We start from the raw sequence: 25,408 nt of genomic DNA, 5'->3' as shown, positions 1-25,408 counted from the left end.
AACCACCCAGTGACCGGACCGGTCTGGAGGCCTTTAGAATGGCCTCCGAACCGGTCTGTGCACATTCCTATAAAAGAGAGCCAGCAGCTATTTCCTAACAAAGATTATGACTAGTATCGCTTCTCTCCTGCCCTCCCTGCTGCTCAAGAGGCCAGCAGCCACCACAGCTTCTGATGTGTCCTTACATATAGAGAGACGTGTACTACTGGGAACTGGTGGGAGAGAACAGCTCTCTCTGCTTCTGGAACAAAAAAACACAGGCCAAAAGAACATGTTTTGAAATTAATTCATTGTGCAACACACATTAGCTCATAAATGAAATGTATCCAAAATGTTGTGACTGCCAAAATATATCAGTAATCCAAAAACTTCTGGTTTAAGATGAGAGTTTAGATGCTTTACATTTTGACTCATGCTCTAAAAAGAATGGAAATTGCAAGTTAAGGTGACCATCTTAAGTTCTGTGCCACATAAGCTGTGAAGATTTTGTAGAGTCTCATATTTGATGGTGGCTTTAGAACTGCACCCACACTTTGTCTAATCAGAGAAGAATCAGGCAGAAATTCATCAAGGGCATTTCTAGGAAGTTATTAGGGAAACTGCACCTGTTAAATGACTGCTGAGTGCATCCCTCCGCAGCCCAATGTCTCACTGAATGACCAAGGCAAAGTGTGGGTGCACACACTGCAGCCATTCACACAGAGAGACACTCACACTGTAGCCATTCACACACACACACACACACACACACACACACACACACTTCTGCTGTTCACACAACACACACACACAGAGATAAGCCATTCACACATTGTAGCCATTCACACAAGTGCGCGCGCGCGCACACACACACACACACAGCCATTGTGTGTGTGTTTGTGGGCTTGTGTGAATGGCTTCTGAATTCACCTATCCCTGAATGACTCCATAATGTTTCATGCATTTCCAACTGGAAATGGTTCTAAGACAAAACATTTTGGACTCTTAAAAGGCAATCTGGGGAAAATATGAATGGAGATAAGAATGAAATCACAATACAACAATGACATCTGGGGAAAGGGAGAAATTAACAACATCAAATGCATATCCTTATGAGAAATTAAAGACAAAACAGGCAAGAAAGCTGCAAAACACGCAAGAAAGCTGCTGAATTGAGTTCCGTTCCTGTTGAGAGGAATTCCTATTCTCCAGAGAGATGTAGATACAAGAGAAATTTGGCAACATCTCTGTCTGGTACACCTACTGCTGCCAAAACCCAGCCTTAACCCTGTCCAATCTTGGTTCCTGAGGAGAGGCAGAAAGAAAGGAATGTGGCAATGGAGGCTGGCCGGAGAGGGGCTTGGAGCACCTGCAGCCAGCATATCTAGTAGGGCTACTGACTTCCCTGACCCCAAGGCAAGCTCCTGGGTTGCTTTGGGGCAGAAGGGAATGGAGGCAGCAGCAAAGGGCACACTTGGGGCTGCTTTTTGAGGGATGGCATCAGTCACTGACAAAGCAATGACAATTTGTGCATGTCTGTTTAGAATGGAAGCAGATCAGCAGACAGCTCCAGGATAAGGAAAAGGATGCCTGTGCATCCCTAAATGCAACCTGCACATTAGACCAATTCAGAAATCATGCTGTATGAGTATGCAGATGCCTGTACTTTCATACTCATGTTTTGTGCATGTTAAAAGGTTAAAGATGAACCTGGATATAGACCCTTCAAATGCATGGTATAGATAGGAAGTGGACTGTACCTGAGTTCAGCATCACATGTAAATGACTGTACCAGTTTCATATGTAAATGACTGTACCTGTTTACAGAGCTGTACATTTGTATCTGCTACATCTTTCTCTTGCTGCAGACTTCCTCTTACTTCCTTTCCGCTCAATTAACAGTTCACATTTTTGTTCTGTGAACTGCTCTGTGCAAATCTTATTTTTAAAGGTTGGCATACAAATAAAGTATATGCAGATCACTTGCAGATAACCATCTCCTGTTTACTTTCCAATAAGTGGGTGTTTCCTTTCACTGATTTATGCCCTCGGCCTATATCACTGTGTTTTGAACAGTCAGCACTTACTTCTCTGTGGAGAAGAGGCTGATTTGGAGGTTGCTTCTACTTTCCTCTTGATCTCATTGATCTTTCCAGCTGCATTGACAACATTCAGCAAGATGAAGATTCTTCTAATTGTTTTGGTTCTGCTTTGCTGCACTTTGGGTGAGATGAAGTTTCTGATTTTGGTTGGGATGAGATTTGACAGGGTGTCTTCAAGCTATCACTAAGCTTCCGCAACTTATTTCTTAGGAAGATACATGGTAGTATTCACTGAATGAAAAGAAGAGGCTAAGATTTAGAACTGAATGGGGGAAAGCCCTATCCTGCGAGATCCCTGAAGCAGTATTAATCTGTTTTTTAATCCCTTTCCCATCCTCGCTCTAGCGGTTTTGGGGTGTTGCATGTGTTTCTCCATCTTCTTTTACCCTATCTTACACTAGGCCATTTTATCCTTACCACACACTAGGCTAAGAGAGTGTGACTGTCCCAAAGTCACCCGGTTGCATGACTGAGTGGGGATTTGAACTCAGTGCTCCTAGGTCCTTGTCCCATACATGAACTAGCATAGTACCCAAGGCTCCCTTTCCCTGTTTTCCCTTCTGAGGGGAGGGGTGGGGAACATAGGATTAGACAGTCAAGAATTATCAGTGTGTGTGTGTGGGGGGGGTTCCTTCCCCCACCCTGCTGCATACTGAAGTGGTGGCATTGCTCCCCACCTGCTGTGGCTGGCTGGCCGGTTCATTCATTCATTTGTTTTCTTTCTTTGTGTCTTGCTTCCTTCTTCTGTCCGCTGCCAGCATTCCTCTCCTTCTTCACCCTGCACACAGAAGGAATAATTTGTTGGGGTTAGTGATTATTTAGCAAAGCACCAAGGAAGCTACCACTCCAATTACAGAGTGCAGAGTTAAGTTGTTGCAGCTGTTTAAGTAATGCGCATGGAGATCACTGTAGATTCTAAGTTACTTAACTAGCTTATTGGTGAAGTAGATTTGAGATAGAAAAACCTGTCCTATCTACCAGCTACATAGTGAATAGGTAGGGAGAAAGAGAGAGAGGTTTCCATCTTCTTGCTAGGAAGGAAGGAAGAGGACTGACTCACTACAGGAAGTACCTGAGGAGTCAAGGCACGGGTCCTAGAGCAGTGGCAAGCAGGGACAGGTAAGGAGACCCTCACTTGCTACCTCTGCTCCTCTTGCTCATTAGGATAGTTGGTGCAAAAGGTCGATGCACTGGAACTCCAACAGAATTTCTCCTTCCTCCTATACTGCCGCCATGCCTCTCCCTCCTGTATATCATGGCTCTTCAGTGCTGGGAGGATTCAGGCAAGAGTGAGTGGGGGGGAAGAGGAGAGGAAGAATGAAGAGTGAGAGGATGAGGGAGAAAGAGGAAGACAAGGACAGAAGAAAGAGGGTGCAAAGAGGAAGACAGGAGGGCAAGGAAAGGAAGGGAGTAGGGAGGAAGAAAGGAAGAGAGTGAAAGGGGGGGAGGTGGAGGAGGATAAAGAAAGAAGGTAAAGAGAGGCACCTTTCACTGAGTGAAAGAAGGCAAGCGAGAGGCGGAAGCAAGGATGGGAGAGAAAATGGGAGGAGGAGGAAGATGAAGACAGAAGGTGATGAGAGGCACCTTCCCCTGCATTAGTGAGTGGAGGGGAAAGGGGTGGGTGGGTGAGTGAGTGAAGGGGAAGGCTGGTGCAAGAAGACAGTGGTACCGAAGCAGGTGTGTGGTGATTGGCTAGTATGCAGTTTCAAACAAAGTTTGGGTTATTTTTAATTGTAACCCCTTTGGGGACAGGGATCCATCTTATACGTTTATTATTTTTCTCTGTAAACCTCCCTGAGCCATTTTTGAAAGGGTGGTATAGAAATCGAAAGAATGAATGAATGAAGAGGAATTTAAACTTAGAAACCTCCAGGAGAGAATTCCTGAGGGAGGGGCTTTGGAATGGAGAGAAGAGGTGGCTATAAAATTCAGTGCGAGTTAACTGACAGATTCAATAGAGACAGGACTAGAGAGAGGATCTCTGCTTAGGGTTCTCTAGGGCAGGACTGAGGGTGGACTTGAGAATTTGGTGGGTAGGTTTTACACACCAGGCACGACCTGTGTAGAGCAAGCTTGACTATCAAGTGTAAATGCTGGGTGTGTATGGTTGATTACACTGGATATATAGCCAGAATGGTTGAATCTGTTAATGGAACTGCCCCGGGGAGATTGGTAAACACCCCTAAATTTGTGTTCAGGCTAGGGTGTGGAAACTAGCTCAGAAAGGAACAGTTCCCTGTCAGAATTAAATTTACACAAAATTGTGGACCCAGGAAATGATTGGACGGAGGCAAGGTTTAAGTTTCAAAACCCAAAAGAAAGTCTTTATTGTAGGGAGGGGTACAGCACAAAGAAATGTGTGGTTAAGGCAATTCTATTCAAGATACGTTTAAGTGCAAAGAGGCGTTTTATCTTAAAGTCCTAATTGTATAAATTCCCAGGCAGGCAAGAGAAAAAGGCTTTTAGAGAGGGCTCAGTGTTCTCTCAATTGTTTTTCCATCTGTGTGCGGAATGAATTTTGTTAGGGTTGGCAGTATCAAGGCAGTGTGTGTGCATGTGCATTCAGAGTGGGGCCTTCCTGATTCAACCTGAGCAGGATCTAAGACTAAATGCGTGGACATTAAAAAAAATGTGTTAGCATGAGCACTTGCGCTCACCTTAGAGGGAACACTGAGCAGGAGGCGGATGGATTAAAGAAAGGAGAGTAGGGATAGGGACGGGCCCAGAGAGGAGCAAATGTTCACATCATATCTGGGCGTAGAGACATTGGGGCTCCTGGAACAACTCAAGGAGCTTGTTCCTTAGGGACAGCTTGGGCAAAGGTGGGTGCAAAGAGATCGGAGGTGTTAGTTGGGAAGATGACTCCATCAAGGTGCTTCCTCCATGGAACTAGCTTCGTATGTTTGCAAGGGAGACTGGGCAGATCAGGCTGGGCAAGAAAGCTGCTGTGGAGAATGGCACGAAGAACTGAACACAGCCTGGCATGATGGCCTGTGAACAGTAAATCGCCCATGCAGCTGGTGACTCCAAGGTAGATGGTAAGCAAAGAGCACACTGAATTGGGGCCAGATATACTCCAGTTCATGTCCTGGGGGAACATTCCAGTTGACCGTTTTTGTGGAAAAGGTGTGTTGGGTGGAACTGGCAAGGAGTCCATTGTTGCTGATTGCTCTTCCTGGGTGCAACAATGTGGGAACTGCTGAGGCAAGCCAAGGCTGATTGCCATGAGAATAGAGTGCATAGATGTGAGAAGGGGAAATCTGCATGAACCGAGAGTCCAATAATCCAATCAGTACTTTTAATGGGTACACCTCGAGGTCCTTATCGATGACTCAACCTCTTTTGCGAGGGAGGAGCATTACCTCCAGGAGTCTTATTTGCATTCTTCCTTCTGAGGCAATTGGTGCATTAGCTTGCTGCTATCCTTTGCAAAAGGAGGGGAGGGGCCAAGGCTGGTGCACTCTGAGTGCTGAGTGGCCTTGGCTGAAAGTTAACATGCTTTAGTTAACTTCTGGGATCTGCTTAGGGTGTCTCAACATAAGGAGTGTGTGTATCTGCTCCCCTGTCCAATTTGCTTGTTAGTGTCCAAGATCTGGGGGCAACTAGCCCGCTGTCAACTAAATGACCTGTCCCCATGTACCATAAATGGAGAGCTCATGATGCTTTGAGGTTCCTGTGCATGTCAAGAGTGAAATCTTCAAGCCTGGAGACTCAGACACAAGTGGGGAGGGGCTCCTGGGAGGCAGCAGAAAAGTATTGATAGGAACATATCCCAGTAAAGGTGCTGAAAATCTAAAGAAGATTGTTATTTCTAAACAGTCACCTCAGTAATTTGAACGTAAAGCCTTTGTTGATTTGATTGATTGATTGTGCCATCAAGTCAGTGTTGACTCTTAGGGACCACATAGATAGATTCTCTCCAGGATGACCTGTCTTCAGCTTGGTCTTTAAGGTCTCTCAGTGGTGAATTCATTGCTGTTGTGATTGCGTCCATGCACCTTGCTGCTGGTCATCCTCTTCTTCTCTTTCCTTCAACTTTTCCCAGTATTATGGAGTTTTCAAGGGAGCTGGATCTTCACATAATGTGTCCAAAGTATGATAGTTTGAGCCTGGTCATTTGTGCCTTGAGTGAAAATTCTGCATTGATTTGTTCTAGGAACCATTGGTTTGTTTTCCTGGCTGTCCATGGTATCCTCAAAAGTCTTCTCCAGCCCCAAAGTTCAAAATGCTTTTTCTATCTTGCTTCTTCAAAGTCTAGCTTTTGCATCCATAGAATGTGACAGGAAAAACCATTGTCTGAACTATTCTAATCTTTGTAGGGGTAGACACATCACGGCATCTAAATATCTTTTCCTAGGCCTTCATTGCTACCCTACCAAGTGCTAGTCTGCAGTGTATTTCTTGACTGCTGGATCCTTTACTGTTGATGGTGATTCCTAAAAGGAAGACGCTATCCACCTCTTGAATTTATTTATTTATTTTATTTATTGTTAAATTTATATACTGCCTTTCATTAAAACAATCCCAAGGTGGTTTACAGCAGAATTTGAAAACAAGATTGTAAAAATGACAATCTGATTAAAAATTTAAAACACAAGCATAAAAAACAGTACAAAATACAAAGAGCAGCAGCAGAGACAATCAAATAAAAGCCTGGGTAAAAAGCCAAGATTTAACATGCTTTCTAAAAGCTGTGATGGAGACTGAGGAACAAACAGCCACCGGGACAGCATTCCAGAGTCTGGGGGCAGCAACAGAGAAGGCCCTCTCCCGCGTGCTCTACAATCGAGCCTTCCTCATTGTTGGCACCCGGAGCAGAGCGCCCTCTCTTCATTGTCAAATCTGAGGCTGGTTGCTGTACCTGTGGTCATTAGTTTAGTCTTCTTTACATTTATTTGTAGTTCTATTTTTTCACTGTGCTCCTTGACCTTCATTATTAGAGCTTGCAAATCACCCGCCATCTCAGCTATCAGAGTGGTGTCATCAGCGTAGCACAGGTTATTGATGTTTCTTCCTCCAACTTTAAAACAATGCTCATCATCTTCCAAACCAGCTTCTCTCAGTATTCTGTAGTCAATAAAGCACATATTGACTTCTTTCTGGTATTCTTTGGCTTTCTCAATTCTCCAGTGTGCCTCTTGCTTCTTTGCTGATGCACTAACACAACCTTATCTAAGCATCTGAGTTTTAAAACAATTTTGAAATATAAGAGCCAGTGTACAATCTTGCCAATTCTAAGCTTCTTATTTTTGTTTCAGAAACCATTATGCATTTGACCATACATTGTAGTGAATAAGAAACCGCTGAAGCTATTACACAAGAATGAGTTGTTTTCTTTGCTTTGGAACTTTAAAACTGTTTCAACTGTGTTTATTTACCTCTCCACACATTACAGCTCCAGCACAATATCAAAGTTAGTGCTTGAAACCCAAATTAGGATTTAATTTGGTGGTGGCAGTGTAATCAAGAAACAAAGGGTTTGAAATAAATAAAAGGGTCACAAACATATTGTTTGTGTTAACCTTGGGTCCTGACAGAGTGTGAGAAGGCAGCCGCACAAGGCAGGTGTAAGAAGGTGGTTGCATGAAATAGAGATGGCCCCCCAGAGGTGCATTGGAACCAAATCCAGCCTACCTCCCAACTAAGTTTGACACAGAGTGCTGTGATCAGTACAGAGGCGTAACTAGGGAAAATGGCGCCCGGGGCAAGCACTGAAACTGCTCCTCCCCCGCCGCGCCCCCCCCCCGCCGCGCCCTTAGCTGAGCAGGGTCGACCCTGGTTTGCATTTGAATGGGAGACTAGAAGTGTGAACACTGCGAGATATTCCCCTCAGGAGATGGAGCCACTCTGGGAAGAGCATCTAGGTCCCAAGTTCCCTCCATGGCAGCATCTCCAAGATAGGGCTGCAAGAGACTCCTGCCTGCAACCTTAGAGAAGCCACTGCCAGACTGGGTAGACAATACTGAGCTAGATAGACTAATGGTCTGACTCAGTATATGGCAGCTTCCTATGTTCCTGAATACTACTGCAGCACACACACAAGACACCTGTCCCATCCTGACACTCAGCCAACTTCCATAATCAAGATCCTACACACACACACACACACACACACACACACACACACACCCCACAACTGCCTACTCTTAGATTTACAAGGAATACAAGCCACACCTAATGGCACAGCAATGAAGTAACTTGCCTAGGGAGCAAAAGGTTGCGGGTTTGAATGGAAACACCTATATCGGGCAGCAGTGATATAGGGAGAAGAAGCTGCTAAACCAGTTCACATCTAGACAGCAATTCCATTATGCAGGGCTATTAAGAAATATCTGTGTCGCTATACTCTTTCTCCCTCCCCCCCCCACAATGCACAAACACACACTTATTCCCCCAGGAGAAGAGCTTTCTTTAAATATATATATTACCGTGTTTCCCCGAAAATAAGACAGTGTCTTATATTAATTTTAGCCCCCCAAAATGCACTAGGGCAATTAGCGGTACATCAGAAATTACTGCTAGGTCTTACTTTCGGGGTAGGTCTTACTTTCGGGGAAACAGGGTATATAGGGCTGTTTTTTTTTTTGGTTTTTTTTTGCTGTAAACAAACTAAAAGGGTCAGGAAAGTGAAGACCTGAAAAAACAGCCCAAAATGACAGAGAAGAAAGCATTTCAAGGGGGAGGGAGAGAGAATGTTGCAACCTACTAAAGCAATATATCAGAAACCACTGGGGAAACATTCACATGTGCTCATACCCAAATACAGAAGCTGTCAGTGTAGATTCTGAAGGGGCAGGAAGGAAACACTGGATTTGCAAGTGCTGAATGCACTGCCTTCACATTTGCAAGAGATGGCAATCTCTGGATACCTAGCTTGCATTTCAATCACGCTCACATCCCCTTCCCCCCTTTCTCAGCACGCACACAAACATACCAGATGCAGACAGAATGAAGGGAGGAAATGCAACATTAGACAGATAACAAGAGGCAATTGAGGGGCAGAGTGGCTGCTTTCCAACTGTGCCTGGCGGGCTGCTGGACCTCTTTTCGCCCTCCCTATTTCCACTCTCCAAAGGAGCAGGATAGGACAGACCAAGCTATCTATGCTGAAGCCAGCAGAAAAAGCATTTAAAGTTATCCCCAGACAGAATGTATCCAGTGACATTATTTAGCACAATAAAGCAAATGATGACAAGAATGCAAGGCGGAAGAGGGCTCAGACTTTATATCTCATGGTCCAATACTCACTTCTGTTGCTTACTGTGTACAGGTTACTACTAAGCCGTTACACTCTTTGCACGCATTACTGTTTTCGTTTGAAGCATTTACATACAGTTCGTATCTGCAAAAGATTTCTTTTAAAAATTGTAAGCTCTAACAAGTCCTTTAGTAGCTTGACATCATAGGATCAGGACGAAAGTTTGCTTTCTCACCGATACGCCCAGATTACTACAGTGATTATGGGCTCTCCCTCGAGCAACCCAGCAGCAGGAGGAAATACCAGATCCCCATTGATGTTCTCTCCAGTGCTTTCTTGATTTAAGAAGCTCCTCCCTCTATTTAGGTCATGCCAGCCCCCTTGGTTACGGTTTCCTTTGCATGTATTATTGGCCCATGACGACAGGGGGAAGAGTCGAAGTTGCGCTTACCAATGTTCTAAAAATGCTTACGTTTGTTACAAACCAGCCTCGCTTCCTGTTTCCATAAATGGGCAAAGGGATGAAGGATCAATTGAGTTTCCGGGAGCCTGCCCAAGGAATTGCTCTGCCTTGCCATCTGTCTGTTTACAAGCGCCGCGCTAAGCGAGGCAACAAGACACTTTGTACGCAAGTTGCACACATGCCACAGAACCTTGCCCCAGCGGCAGCTATATACACAGCTCACATTGCAAACAGTTTGTTTATAGACAACCCTTCTCCCGAGGATCCCGGTAAACAAGCTTCTCCATAAAACGAATTATTGCCTGTATACGTTTCCCCCACTCCCACTCATCATTATCTTCTTTTCTCAACTGTTTCCATGCAACTTTCCCGTAATCTGATCTGACCATATACAGACCCCGCTGCCTGCCCAAAGCCAAGGGATGGCTGCAACCCTCTGCCTTCCTTCCGAGGGAGCTGAACACTTGCTGGTCTCCTCCAATACAAGCACGCCCTGGATTGAGTGCTGCTCGGGAGAGAGGGCAGAGGAGGGGGAACAAGTGGGACGGGCGAGTCTCTCCTCCCTTGCCCGGGACACGCCGCACACTCTTCTCACCCTACCTTGGGCGATTGCGCGATGGACTCGAAGCGGTGCAGCTCCGGCAGCAGGCAGCTCCGCTCGGTGGAGTGAAGGCTGTAGATGAAGTCGCGGGCTCCCTGCGCCGTGTTGAGCGCCTCCATGGGCTCCTTCTTGGGGTGGGTGCCCAGCGAGCTGGGGAAGTCCACAGAGGGAGCGGCGGCGGCGAGAGGAGGAGGAGGAGGGAGCCCTTTCTTCTCCCGGCTGGGGCCGCGCTGGAAGGTGCTCAGGCAGCGGCAGTGAAGGAGGCAGCTGCAGCTGCTGCAGCTGCTGCTAGGGGCCTGGGGGTGCCGCCGCTGCAGGAGGGGGCTGAGGCGGGGCGCCCAGGTGGTGGAGCAAAGAAGCAGAGGGCGGCGCTGCCCTGGGGAGGGGGAGGCACTGCTGCTGCCGTGGCTCATGGAGCCTCTCCTCCCCGGGCCGGCTCTCCTGGGCGGATGCCGCAGCTCCTGCGGCATCGGGGTAGAGCAGCAGCAGCAGCGGCAGGCGAACCCGTCAGAGCAGCTCCCTGCGCCGCCAGCCAGCCAGCCGCCCCAGAAACAACGCTCTCCTCTCCTCCCGCTCCACCCGGTCCGCGCCACGTGCAGGTGAACCGAGCTGGGAGGACATCGGAGACGCACCCACCGCACTCAGGTGCAGCGCGACTCGGCACGCCGGCCGAGTCGCGCATGCGTGCGTCTAGCAGTGAACATGGAAGGCGCCCGCCGCCAAGCCAGGCCAGCAGCCAGGCCAGCAAAAAACAATGGGGGCGACCGCTCGTGGGGGAGGGGGCGCCGACGCAATCCCTTGACTGCTGCTGCGGCTGAGCCGCAGAAATTCAAATTTGTATTAAAAAGAAATTTCAAAAAAAATTGGGGGGGGATGGCCAGCGGGGGTCATGGCGGCGCCTCCCATGTGACCCAGAACAATAGTGCCCGGGGCACGTGCCCCCCTGCCCCCCCATCGTTACGCCTATGGATCAGTAATGACATTGTGAAATATCAAAAATTGTGCTCACTTACAACTTGCCCTCCATGCACCCACATGGACAACCTATCCATCCATTCCATCCTCCCCACTTTTATTTGGGTCTCAAAGAGCAAGGAAAAGTGTGGGTGACTGGGCAAGTTAGAAGCGAACACAATTAGTGACGTTGCACCACATCATTACTGATCACACAGCACTCTAGTAGATGGTTTTGATTTTATAACCAATAGACAACATTGATAAGAGACCAAAACTTAGAATGTTTTAAAGAAGATTGGAAACCATTTTTGTTGTATCTAAAGAACTATTTTCCTACTATGGACTTTACAGCAGGGTTTGAAATTTAGTAAAAATTGCAGGTTGGGTAGACTATGTGTTTGTAAGGGTTTAAATATATGTTTTGAACTAGTATTTTTCAGCCCGTTAAATTAACGGGCGCTAGTAGCTTTCTCCGCCCTCCCCCGCCGTCTCCTCCCGCCCGGGGCCACCTCCTCCTCCCGCTTTTTCTTGGCCGCTAACCCGGCCCACGGCGGGCCGCCCTCTACAGGGCTGCTCGGCCCGCGACAGCCCCCGGTGAGCCGCCTGTTACCAGGCCGCGCAGCGGGCTTAAGAGCCCTCTACCAGGCTGCTCGGCCCGAGACAGCCACCCTGCAGAGCCGCTCGCCCAGCCCTGGTACCCCCGGCAGCTGGTCTTAAGAGCCCTCCGCCACCGCTAGTGGCCTCTGCTGCTGCTCCTGGCCGCCACTCCTGGCCTCCGCAGCCACCCTGCCAAGCCGCTCGCCCAGCCCCGGTACCCCCAGCGGCCGGGCTTAAGAGCCCTCCACCGCCGCTCGTGGTCTCTGCTGCCGCTCCTGGCCGCTGCTCAGCCTGCTGCTGCTCCTCCCCCCGCCCGGCGGTGGCCGCTTCTCCTCGGCCCGCCACTTCTCCTCCAACCGCCCAACATGGCGGCCGGTGCCGGCAGTTGTATCTCCCTCGGCGTGTTCTGGGCATGCGCTCAGCGCATGACCAGAACAGCTGAGGGAGACACAGACGCACGCCAAGCACTTTATTATATAGGATTATTATTATAGCAAAGGTAAATCTTATAGCTGATGATTCACGAAGAGATGTGTGCGGGAAGTCCACTTTTGTTTATTTGTTAATGATATTACTATTGTTAAAATCAATAAAAATTGAATTTGGATGGTCAAAAAATAATAATTTATAACCAATAGAATGTTCAGGACTTATAAGCAGGGTTGGCTCAAGGCTCAAGGGAGGAGAGCTGGTCTTGTGGTAGCAAGCATGACTTCTCCCCTTAGCTAAGCAGGGTCCGCCCTGGTTGCTTTTGAATGGAAGACTAGAAGTGTGAGCACTGTAAGATATTCCCATCAGGGAATGGAGCCACTCTGGGAAGAATAGAAGATTCCAAGTTCCCTCCCTGGCATCTTCGAGATAGGGCTGAGATTCCTGCCTGCAACCTTGGAGAAGTCGCTACCAGTCTGTGAAGACAATGCTGACCTAGATAGACCAATGGTCTGATTCAGTATATGGCAGCTTCCTATGTTCCTATGTTCCTAAGGGTGCCCCAGGTGAAGCAAGGGAGTGGGCAGCTGTGCGCTCCCTGTCATCTTCCCTTTTAACAACCACAGCAGCAGCCACCAATAGGGATGTGCAAACCAAGATGACCTCCAGCCAGTTTAACATCGAACTGGACTAGTTTGAGAGCTCACTCTTGAACTGGGACCAGTTCGGTTCGAGGTTGAGTTGAACCCCGCACTCCAGTTCAGGCCTGGTTTGGAGGTATCAGGGATGTTAATTGAGGAAGGTGGACTTACTGCCTCTGAGGGCTTCTGCGGTCTCGGGGGGTACTGGTGCAGCTTCAGTTGTGCGGGGGCGGGGTTCTCTGGCAGGTGTCCCTCCAACTGCTAGCCTCCTCCCTGTCTCCCCTGGACCACTCCAGCCTTATCAGGCCTCTCTGAGTGAGACAAACTGAGACAGGCCCCTTGTTCAGGATGCCAAAACCAAACATGCCAGACATGAATCGCACTCATGTTCAACATGAGTCATGTTGCATGACTCGAACCAAACTGGGCAAACTGATTTTGTGCACGTCGCTAGCCACCACGACCACGTTCATCCGCTACTTTCTCTTTGTTTATATTGACATAACTATAGTTCACCACAAAAATGGTGGGTGGAGGTGGTAGGCATGGCAGGGATCGCAGGCGCAGCAGCCAGAGGCTTGCCATTGCCTGCCTACCTACGAGCCCTCCTGGCCACCACTGCTAACACCCAGTGCTTTTGTGGCAAGTCCTCTTCCTGACCCTTGCCACTGCCATCACTCACCACATATCATGGTGGGTTGCAATGACATTATAATTAGCACCATTGTAACTCACCGCGAAAGCCGCAGGAGGAGGAGGCTGCAGTGTGGAGGGAAGGGGAGCAGATGGGAGGAGATGGTGGGGAGCACCCACTGGTCCGCTTGAAAGGCACACATTGTCCCACACTGTACACTGTCCATGTGGGTGAAGGGCACAGGCTGGCCCTGGCTCCCACATGACCCAGGCCCTCACTGTCCCTGCCCACTTGGCACCCTGGGTGACCACCTAGTTGGCCTAGTGAGTGGGCTGGCTCTGCCTATCATGATAGAATGTTGAAACGACTCCTCATCTTCACAATGCTTGAACTACTGTGCTAGTATAATTAGCACTTTGAAAGGTGCCTATTTTTTGAGTGAGTGGGGAAATTGTCAGGAAGAAATCCAGCTGTGCTCGTTTAGTTTTGTGGGAATTTTTATTTATTCATGTATTAGGTAGTAAGGACATTCCTCACTGGGGCACAAAAGGCTGTATGGACTATGGTAGGTTATAAGTTGCACAGATCTGTGATGAAAATGGCAGAGATTGCCAGATCTGTCTGCTAGTTTTGAAGTCAGTGTTAATTCTATTGGCCAATTAGGTTTATTTCACGGTACTCTCCCAAACCTAATATTAAGCAGCTGTGATGAGGATTGCCTTGCTGCTGAACTTCTATTTCTTGATGATAAAACTATGTGTTGGGAAAACTTTTGGTTTCCCCTTCAAGATGGTCATGGCACCTTTGCGGCAGTAATGTGAAGCTGCCCACATATTGTAAGGGATGGTGATGGATGATTTTAGCCTAGAAAACACTGTGGTTCCACATAGTGCTGCTCTGACTAGCAATCTGTATTCTTTACTGATGTCTGCTCTTTCTCTCTCAGTTAAAGGTTTCAGGTGCTATTACACTCCTGTGCTTTTGGAACAAGTTTCTGAAAATGACTTCTATGACAAAACCCTGCTGCCATCTAAGAGCGAAAGTAGGTATCGTTCTGAAACCTTTTCATTCTCATACTTCACACATTCAACAAGAATTAATGGAATAATTATCCAAGAATTCTATTTTCCAAAATGATGGGAGAGGACTGTTAAGTAGGCTTGTGCATTTCGATTCAGCAACAAAACATTTTGTGTCTGAAAATGGCATTTTCGGACATTTTGTATACAGATCAAAATGAAAAAATTAAAAACAATTTTTTAAAAATACAAATCGAAATGACCCTATTTCGGAGCCGAAGTTTTGTTATTTTGTTCTTCGGACCATTGGTCTCCTGACTGCAGCAACTAGTGAGGTAGTGAGTGTCTGTGAAGAAGAGATTAGCAGAAGATAAGATATGCAAAAAGCAGGCACAGCATCCCTGAGGAAACTCATTTCCTTGGAATGTGTTCTATTGTCATGCTATTATGTGCTAAGAAATTCTGATTAACTATTGCCAGCTCTAACAAACAATGCCCTGTTTCCACTCTGTCTGGACTGATTGCTTTGAGGATGATGGCAGGAGTTTGGTTCAATTCATCAAAAAGTTACTCACTTGCTTCTGCCTTTCTGGCTGCCTCATTCAAGAGAGAGAGAGAGAGAAATAACTAATATTGCATTGCATGTATAAACTCAAGTTTCCATGATGCCATGCTTGCCTTGCTGCCAGCCTGTGCCCAGCATGCAAGCCTGCTATGGCTACTGCATGCCAGTCTGGGAATTGATTAATCTGCTGCTGCATTGCTTGCTTTTTTGTTCCAGAAGATTTTTTCCCACCCCCTTGAGAGAATCACTGCCTGATTGTGCCCTGTGCCAGCAGCGTCCTGAGTGAGTGAGGAGGCAAGTAGGAGGGAGGTTTGGGATTGCAATTGAATTAAAAAAGTTCTGTGTTGTGGTTTAGTTTAAAGGAAGTTTAAACATGACTTCTGTGTGGGAGAATCTAGCTATTGTGTAGCTATAGTTATATTGTGTCTCTCTGTTCCCTTACTGCTCCCTATTTAGTTACAATGTATGTGTATATACTGTATATATGATGCAATTCAAATGCCTAGGATGGTTTGTTGTTCTGCTGCATCTGTGTGATCTTGCTTTGGAAACTTGGTTCTTTGTAAAGCTCTGCATGTGTTGAAAAAAATGTCTGTGGATGAGAACTGCTTGCTTGGTGGAGGAGGAAGAGTAGGGCACACGATGCTGCTGTTAGCTGTAGTTTGCTGCCGCAGTGGGGCGTGGGGCCGGGGTTTGCCGCAGTGGGGCACAGGGCAGGGGGTTGCCACAGTGGGGCGCGGGGGCGGGGGAGTGAGGGGGGGTGAGGGGTTGTTGAAGTTTGCGTGTCTTTGTGGCAGATTTGGGGCAGAAAGGGCACCAGAGCAGTGGGTTGGGCATTAGCACCCCAAGGGGTGCCTCCCCACCACCCAGATTGCAAAAGAGTTAGCCAAAGTCCGGATTTTAAATTAATTTCTGAAGTTTATGCATCTTTAAGTTTTTATCCCATAGGGAACAATTGAGGTTTCAACAGCCCCATAACTGCACTGGGGGGGGGTGCAGTGCTGGGGTGCCCCAGAGTGAGTGGTGGTGTATTGCACAGAGGGTGCCAACCACTCCCATGGGTTGCAAACCCATGGGGTACTGGGTTTTGTTTTTTCTGAGGTGTTTTGAGTGTAGATTCTCTGGTAGCATATGAGATTTTCAATGACAAACCATGAATCCTCTCTCATATGCTACCAGAGAATCTACATTCAGAATACCTCAGAAACAACAGAACCCTGTACCCCATGCGTTAGCAACCCATGGGGGTGGTTGGCACCCTCTGTGCAATACACCACCACTCCCTCTGGGGCACCCCAGCACTGCACCCCCCCCAGTGCAGTTATGGGGCTACTGAAACCTCCATTATTCCCTATGGGGAAAAACCTTAAAGATGCGTGAACTTCAAAAAATCACCAAAAATCAGCCCTTTGCTCAATTCCTTTGAAAAAATTGTGGAAGCTTCCTTGCCCCAACAGGGCACTACCACCCATCTGACTCTGCTCTGGGCCACCCCTTACCCGCCACCTGACATGAAGCTATACTTTTGCTGAAACCTTCATTATTCCCTAATTGAAAAATCAAAAATTCACCAAAAATCAGTCCTTTGTCCAATTCCTCTGAAATTTGGGTGGTAGCTTCCACCCATTGGGCACTACCACCCCCACCCACTAGTTTTGCCCAGGGCCATTTTAAAAAATACAAAACATTTTGGATTCGGATTTTGCAATTTTGAACAAACAACAAAATTGGGGTGTTTCGCAATCGGGCCAAAAACAAAACAGAAAAAAACAATAAAAAATTGCCCAACCCTACTGTTAAGATGAATTGCATTAAAAAGTTATCTCAGAAATCCTAAACTTTTATTGCTTGTAAATTTGACACCTGTGGGCCAATAAATTTAAACTTGGCATGCATTTGTACACCGCCTAGAGATTTTCATATCAGGCAGTATAAAAATATGATAAATAAATAAATAATCCACTTGTCAAGAGCAAAATATGTATTTAATTTAAAATGTTAAAATTGCTGTTCAAATGCTTTTTAGTTAAAAATTGCCACAAGTACAATAAGTAAATAATGCTGAAAACGGACACTTTGACCCATTTGGTCCAGTTTTTAAGCAGGTGTGTCATATATTCAATGGTAGAAAAAAACTAATTCTGGCTTAAGCTCCACAAGGTTTATGAAGTTTTAGCCAAGTGTTCTTAAACCGGCAGATTTTTATCTTCTAATTTTGGGGAGTTGTAAAAAAGAAGTTTATCATTACAGTGCTGGCAACCCAATACCCTCCCCAATGTCATATTTAGTGTTGATTCTACAGAGACAGTGAATTGCATTATATGATGTTTATTTCTTAAACAGTTGTAGTATTATGATGGTGCAATTGTGCTAGTATAATTGAGATGAGGAGTTTCTACATTTATCCATTACAAGCCCTGAACATTCTGTTGGTCACAAAATCAGAACGCTCTATTAGAACTACCTGAAAGTAAGCAGACAACAACTAGGCAAAAAAACCCCCACCACTTCTCCAAATATGAGGTAGATCTGTTGAAAAATGGATGAGGTGCAGAAATTATTTTATTAATGTGTTTGTAAAAGGGAAGTTAAAAAATTGAAACTTATAGGATGTCAACTTCATTTGCATAAATTAGTTTTATTGCATAATGGCCAACTTCATTTTCTTGCATAATGGCCATAAATGGTAAACTTGAATCTGAGAACGATCTTCTGCTTTTCTTGGGGAATATGTTATTTTTGAATTATTGATCAGATTATTGAGTGTTAAAAATCTGCGGAGACCAATTCCTTAAAATACTAAAAAAAGGGAAAGGAAAAAAAGTCATTTTCTATGAAAACATTCTGGCATAAAATGTAGTGCATTGTTAATTTAAGGGGCAGGATTGTCCATGCACAGTTTGATATCTATAGGCATGGCAGCTCTCACAAGAGTTTGTGAGCAGAAGCACTGTGGTGATTGGGCAGTGAGGATTCCATATGCAGATAGGGAGGAGGAGCCTGTGATGGTTAAGGACAGTTGGAATACAAGTGTTACTGGTTGGAAGATGTTCTGGATTGTAGGGGAGAGAAATCTATATATATAAAAGGATGGTGGGCAGGGGTCTGCGAAGGAGGTAGTGAGGGAGGAAAGAGCCCCTTTAGGAGGCTGCACTTGTATGAATTAGATGAGGAAACTAGGGATGTGCATCCCTCCGAACCAGTCTGGATGGGCATGGGGGGGTTGTAGCTTTAAGGGCGGGGGGGTAGTACTTAACCCCCCTCCCCCCGCCGCTCTTCCTCCTCCAGCACTGTAGTTTTTTAAAAAGTTTCTGGGGCGGCAGCATTCCTCCCTGCCACCCCTGGCCCCATCGTTAGCCTTCCATCGCTCAAGTACGCTACACGCATGCGCCCGTTCTGGCGCGTGTGCGCACTCGCCGCCTCCGCGCGCTCCATACACGTCACACATTGACGTGTGACATGTACGGAGCGCGCGTGTGGCAGCGGCAAGTGCACATGCGCACCAGAACGGGCGCATGCGTGTAGCGTATTTGAGCGATGGAAGGCTAACGATGGGGCCAGGGGTGGCAGGGAGGAATGCTGCCGCCCCAGAAACTTTTTAAAAAACTACAGCGCCGGAGGGGGAAGAGCAGCGGGGTGTGTGTAAGTACTACCCCCCCCCGCCCTTAAAGCTACAACCCCCCTCCGTGCCGAGCCGCCGGACCGGCTCGGAACCAGACTGGTTCAGAGGCCTCCAGCATGGCCTCCGAACCGGTCCGGGCACACTCCTAGAGGAAACAAGACGAACAAGATCTGTTAACTCAGGAAGGGAGAGAGAGAGAAAGAAGGGAGGAGAAGAGAGAAAGGAGGAAGGGCAAGGAATGGGCCCAAGCCTGTCAGTGCCCTGAGGGGAACAAGTTGCTATGGTGGTGGTGGCAGCATGTCAACCGCTGCTGCTCCTGTGGAGAGGAGAAAGAGTGGGGCTTGGGTGAGGAGGTCTCTGGGGATAGGGGGCTGCAGTTTGGCCAAAAGGCACCAAAACGTTGCAGCCGCAACCAAGAGGGGCAAGGGGGATGGAAGCAATGGGATGGAGGAGGAGGAGCAGCAGAAATGTGGCTCAGGTGAGGGTGGAGAGATCTCTGATGTGAGGGGGGCTGTGGCAGGTGTTGACGGTAGAAATCAAGTACTAGTGTGCAGATCTTTGCGGGTTAAGCTAGTTAATTAATTACTTAATTAACCCATTGTCTGAAAAACAACTAATGAAGTATTTCTTGAGTTATTGGCCTCTGAAGTCCCCATAACAGGGCAAAATTAACTAAGGGCAGTTGTGTTTGCCTTCTGAAGGTTCGGAAGCTGGAGTTGGAAGGGGCCAGTACTGGCACAAGTGATTGCCTGGTTCTGAGTGTAGCTGCTTGAGTAGGAGAGCCCTTGGACTAAGGGAGGGGGTCCCTACAGCCAAACAGCCAAACATCTTCAGCAAGGCAGTCTTTGTCATGAATCTGTAAGCTCGGCTAACCCAACAGGATTTTACAACCCCCTTCAGCACTCCCCCTGAGAGTAAACAGAAAGCAGCAGCAAAACCAAATGAAGGAAAATAAAAGGCTCACAAAGCAATTAGTCAATGGATTAAGTCCCCTGAACTGAAACTAGGTACCCCCCTCTAACACTAACTGAGTAATAAGTGGAAGGAAAAGACAAAACAAGGAATGAAACAAGCGAAGAACACAGAACAAGGAATTAAAGGAACAATGCAGGAATGTACAGACAAGGCAAACTGGGACACAGAAATGGTTGAAATTCAAGAGCACACTATCTGAAGCCAACAAAGTTGCAAACAGCAACAGAGCAATGAGAGACTGTTGAATATATATGGCTCAAGAGAACCAGCAGCCAATCAGGCTTCCCTGAGTCGGCACTTTGGCTTTCTTTCTTGGGATCTCCTACACCTGCATGACTCCCACTGAGCCTGCCTCTTGAGACATTGTCTCAAGACAGGTGAAATCCCAGGCTCTTCCCCATCAGAGATCATGTCTGGCAGCTGTTGCAAATCCTCAGCTCCAGAGTCTGGTTTCTTTGCCAAATCCTGTGGCTGTGCCTCTAAGCCCTCACTAGCTGGTAAGTTGTCCTGCTCTGACTCTTCTGAGTCAGAAGTCTGAGCCATGATAGTCTTCCTCTTCCTCATCCCTTTCCCGCTCATGGGCTTTTATTTTCCCTCTCCACTAAGGTGGCAGAAAAGCAGCAAGGGGCCTTGCGAGGGCTAGCAAGGTGGTGTGACATAGCAGGTGGACCGAGGAGGCTGCAGGGAGGGCAGTGTGGTGGCAGCAGGGAGCCTTGCCAGGGCACAGGAGCCAATGGCAGACTGCCTTTAAACATGAACTTTCTACATCACAGATACACTGTTTATGAATATAGAGGCCCCTCTTAGCCAGCAGTCAACTAATGGCACAGTGGGGAAGTAACTTGCCTAGGGAGCAAAAGGTTGCTGGTTTGAATCCCTGCTGGTATGTTTCCCAGACTAATCTCCAGACTATGGGAAACACCTATATCTGGCAGCAGTGATATAGGAAGATGCCGAAAGGCATAATCTCAAAAAAAGATAGCATACATCAGGTGCTTATATGCCAATGCCAGAAGCCTCTGAGCCAAGATGGGTGAGCTGGAGTGCTTGATTGCTAATGCAGAAATAGATATAGTGGGCATAACAGGAACATAACAGGAACAACAGTGAGAACCAGTGGGACATTATTATCCCTGGATATTAGCTCTGTAGAAAGGAGAAGGGAGGTGCCTTGGAGGTGGAGTAGCACTGTATGTTAAAGAAGGCATAGAATCTAACCAGCTAGAAAACCTACGTGGATTGGAGTGCTCTACAGAAACCCTGTGGGTGACAATACAAAGCCTGAAAGGGAACATGCTACTGGGGATGTGCTATCGCCCTCCAGATCAAAATGCTGACAGTGCCTGGGAGTTGCAGGAGGAAATCAGGGAGGCATCAAGGAGAGGCAGGGCTGTAATAATGGGTGACTTTAACCACCCACACATAGACTGGGGAAGTTCACAGTCGGGTACTGACAAAGAGGTTAAATTTCCAGATATGCTGAATGACTGTGCCCAAGAACAGTTGGCCTTGGAACCAACCAGAAAGAAGGCGACCTTGGACTTAATTCTGAGTGGCACCCAGGACCTGGTGCGTGATGTCATTGTCATTGACCCTATAGGGAACAGTGACCATAGTGCCATCAAATTCAGCATAGATATGGGGAGAGAATCACCAAGGAAGTCTAACACAGACATTTGGAATTTCAGAAGAGGAAACTTCTCCAAAATGAGGAGTATGGGGGAAAGAAAGCTGAAAGGGAAAATCAGGAGAGTCACTTCGCTCCAGAGTGCATGGAGTTTACTCAAAACCACAATACAAGAAGCCCAGTTAGATTGTATACCCAAAAGGAGGAAAGATACCACTAAGTCCAGGAGGATGCCAGCATGGCTAACGGGTACCATCAAGGAAGCCATAAAAGGGAAGAATACTTCCTTCCGAAACTGGAAAGCCTGTCCAAACGAAGAGAACAGAAAGGAACACAAACTCTGGCAAAAGAAAAGCAAGGTGACAATAAGGGAGGCAAAAAGAGAGTTTGAGGAAGATTTAGCTAAAAGTATCAAGGGGAATAACAAAAACTTCTTTAAATACATCAGAAGCAGGAAACCTGTCATGGAGGCAGTTGGACCATTAGACAATGGGAGAGTGAAAGTGATTATTAAGAAAGATATGGAGGTTGCAGAGAATCTAAATGAGTTCTTTGCATCTGTTTTCACGGCAGAGGATACTGAGAATATACCTGTTCCTGAACCAGGCTTTTTGGGGATGGAGGCTAAAGAACTGAGTCAAATAGAAGTGACAAGAGATGATGTTCTAAACTGTCTGGAAAAACTGAAAACTAACAAATCGCCAGGGCCGTATGGCCTTCATCCAAGAGTCCTCAAATATGAAATTGCCAACCTCCTTGCTAAAATATATAACTTATCCCTGAAATCGGGCTCTATAGCAGAGGACTGGAGAGTAGCAAATGTAACACCGACTTTCAAAAAGGGATACAGGGGCGATCCATGAAATTACAGGTCGGTTAGCCTAATGTCAATTCCAGGCAAATTGATTGAAAGCATCCTCAAGGATAAAATTGTAAAGCACCTAGAAGAACAGGCCCTGCTCTGAGTGAACCAGCATGACTTCCACAAAGGTAAATCTTGCCTCACCAACCTTTTGGAGTTCTTTGAGAGTGTCAACAAGTGTGTGGATAAGGGAGATCCAGTTGACATAGTGTACCTGGACTTCCAAAAAGCTTTTGACAAAGTTCCTCATCAAAGAGTCCTGAGGAAACCTAGCGGTCATGTGATCAGGTACAGAAGAGGGCAACCAAGATGATCAGGGGCCTAGAGCACCTTTCTTATGAGGCAAGGCTACAACACCTGGGGCTTTTTCGTTTCAAAAAAAGATGACTGCAGGGAGACATGATAGAGGTCTATAAAATCATGCATGGTGTGGAGAAAGTGGAGAGAGAGAAATTCTTCTCCCTTTCACATAACACTAGAACGAGACATCATCCCATGAAATTGATTGTCAGGAAATCTAGGACCAACAAACGGAAGTACTTTTTCACTCAACGCATAATCAACTTGTGGAATTCTCTGCCACGAGATGTGGTGACAGCCAACAACCTGGATGGCTTTAAGAGGGATTTGGATAACTTCATGGAGGAGAGGTCTATCATCTGCTACTACTAGTTGGAGGGATAAAGGCCACCTCCAGCCTCAAATGCAGGATACCTCTAAGTCCCAGTTGCAGGGGAGTATCAGCAGGAGAGAGGGCATGCCCTCAACTCCTGCCTGTGGCTTCCAGCGGCATTGGGTGGGCCACTGTGCAAAACAGGATGCTGGACTAGATGGGCCTTGGGCCGGATCCAGCAGGGCTGTTCTTATGTTCTTATCTCATACTGTATTGGAGATGGCTATGGTAAACCTCTCCTGTATTCTATCAAAGAAAACCACATGGCTTTGGGGTTGCCAGGAGGCGACACCGACTCAGCGGCACAACTTTACTTTGGCAGCGTGAGTAAGAGTTACAGTTAAACATGCCTTTCCCTCAGTGTCCAATCAGAATTTCCTTTTCAAAATGCTTGCAGGTCTCTGTTAGTTAAGTTAATAATGTGTGGCTGTAGTTTCTCCTGCTCATGCGTGTCCTGTCTTTATTATGGGATGAGGCAATTATGCAATTCTTGCATTTACTACAACTGTAGTACTGCATAACTATCCCAACATTACATTATGACATGCCCACAATGTTGCACAGTATGTCAGTTGCTGTGTTTGTTCCAGTGAACAGGCCAATTTGGGTCTGCTGCTCTGCTGCTGACTCTGCGGCAGCCATAAAACTTCAAGGTAGCGGAGAAGCCAAAGCTAACCACATCAAAGGATAGGATACCATACCCTATCCATGTTCAGAGGCACACTTAGCCATGGACCATGCAGATTTGGTCTGTGGCCTCCTGTCTTTTGTGGGGCCTCCAAATGTTCTGGGGGGCCTCCCCAGAGCCCCGCCACTGCCCCACACCCACCAGTGAAGTAAAACCATGCCCTCTGGTGAAGTGAAACCTTAAAAAAAAACTTGTTTAAAGCGCCGCTACGCGGTTGGGACAGGGGCTGCCAGCGGGTGTGCAGGCATTTGGGGGAGGGAGGCAGTGGCAAGAGTTATTTCTCTTAGGCCCCCTCCGACTCGAGCTCACTGAATCACTTTGTTTCACTTTGCCATGCAAGCTTTTCTTTTAAGCCCCTCCTCTTCTCTTCTCTTCTCTTCCTCCTCCTCCCCTCCGCTCCTCTCATTTTCTTCTGCCGCTACAAAGAGTTCTGTGTGGGGGGGTGGGAGAGGGAAAATGGAAATAGCAGCGGAGAGGAGAGCCGCTTCCTCCAGGGGTGAGGCCCTCCGCCGCTGAGGGAGAAGTGCGAAGAGAGAGACCGAGCGAGTGAGCAGAGAGGGGGGCAGTGAACACTGACTCCGGTCCTCTCTCTCTTCTCCTTTCTCTTCGTTCCTTGCGCCCTTCCTTCCTAGCTTCACCTCACACTACTGAGGATCTTATCAGGATTTGGGAGCAGACAGTCTCCACAGACCACACCGAGCTTGAGGCAGCTCAGAAGTTCCTAGAGCAGGCAGCCATCGAGAACCTGCCCGCTTTCCTTTGCCTGCAGAAGGAGCTCTTGCTGCCGCCTCCCTTCCCTTAGTGCCTGCACACCCTCCGAAGCCCTTCAGGTCCAGGCTCCAAAATTACCTAAGTGGGCCCCTGTCCATGTTGCCTGCATCACACATCTGTTAAATACATGGCCCTTAACACCCAACATATTCCAAGCATTTTGGAGCTTCAGTGAACATGGTGAAGAAACCTGTTAAGGTATTTTTCTTAATGTTTATATGTATTGTTTATGACCTGCTAACTGGTCAAAGAGGCACCTTTTACCGTGGTGATTCTCTTTATTTAGCAGGGGGAGAGTAACTGGCCCTCTCCACCCCCAGCACAGTACCTCCAGTGACTGTTGCTGGTGTCTATCTTGTGCTTCTTTTTAGATTGTGAGCCCTTTGGGGACAGGGAGCCATCTTATTTGTTTATTATTTCTCTGTGTAAACTGCCCTGAGCCATTTTTGGAAGGGCAGTATAGAAATTCAATTAATAATAATAATAATATGTTCATAGTTTATGTGATGCAGAATGTAAAGCAAGGATCTTAAATAACTATTTCCAGTTTTTGGTGGAGTTCAGAAGTCCATAAATTTCCAGTATTAGTCAACCTTAACTCTTTTCTTAAATGGAAGACACTTTGATCCCAGAATTGGTTACTGATATATTAAAAAAACATTGTCCAATGCAGAGAGACCTGGCACAAATTAAGCCTTAATCACAATTTTTTTTGGTGAATATTTAAAATTCGACCTGAGGCATCATTTACTCCTGATTTAACCTCTGTCTTTTTGCCCCAGTGATCACTGATCAGCACTTTCATATTATGCAACTTCCAGTTAAAAGGACCTCTTGGTGATACTGTTTTCTTTACCTTCTACAGACATCAAATACTTATATGGATCTCAAGAAGAAGATTTTGAGAGCTATAACATGAAAGTGGAAGCTAATGGTAATATCTATCTATCTATCTATCTCGTTTATATATCACTTGACTCCAAAGGCTCTAGGTGGTTCACAACA

The 25,408-nt window shown here is 46.8% G+C and overlaps 2 long non-coding RNA genes across 3 annotated transcripts in view; one reads left to right on the top strand and one right to left on the bottom strand.

The window, feature by feature from the left end:
- Positions 1-272: 272 nt before the first annotated feature.
- LOC128343026 (uncharacterized) overlaps positions 273-25,408 on the bottom strand; it is a 37,447-nt gene continuing 12,311 nt past the window's right edge. For both annotated transcript variants that reach the window (XR_008315318.1, XR_008315317.1), the window contains exons 3-4: positions 2,759-2,859; positions 273-2,312 (exon numbers count right to left, since the gene is read on the bottom strand). This is a non-coding gene — a long non-coding RNA (uncharacterized LOC128343026). The remainder of the gene's footprint in view (positions 2,313-2,758; positions 2,860-25,408) is intronic.
- On the top strand, positions 3,038-15,482 carry LOC128343028 (uncharacterized). The gene is made up of 3 exons (XR_008315320.1): positions 3,038-3,200; positions 14,548-14,643; positions 15,402-15,482. It is a non-coding gene; the product is annotated as an uncharacterized LOC128343028 (long non-coding RNA).

The sequence above is a fragment of the Hemicordylus capensis genome, chromosome 2 (assembly GCF_027244095.1).
Source record: "Hemicordylus capensis ecotype Gifberg chromosome 2, rHemCap1.1.pri, whole genome shotgun sequence".
NCBI classification, from domain to species: Eukaryota; Metazoa; Chordata; class Lepidosauria; order Squamata; family Cordylidae; genus Hemicordylus; species Hemicordylus capensis.
The sequence above is the reverse complement of the archived record's forward strand: the minus strand, read 5'-3'. Positions and strand labels throughout refer to the sequence as shown.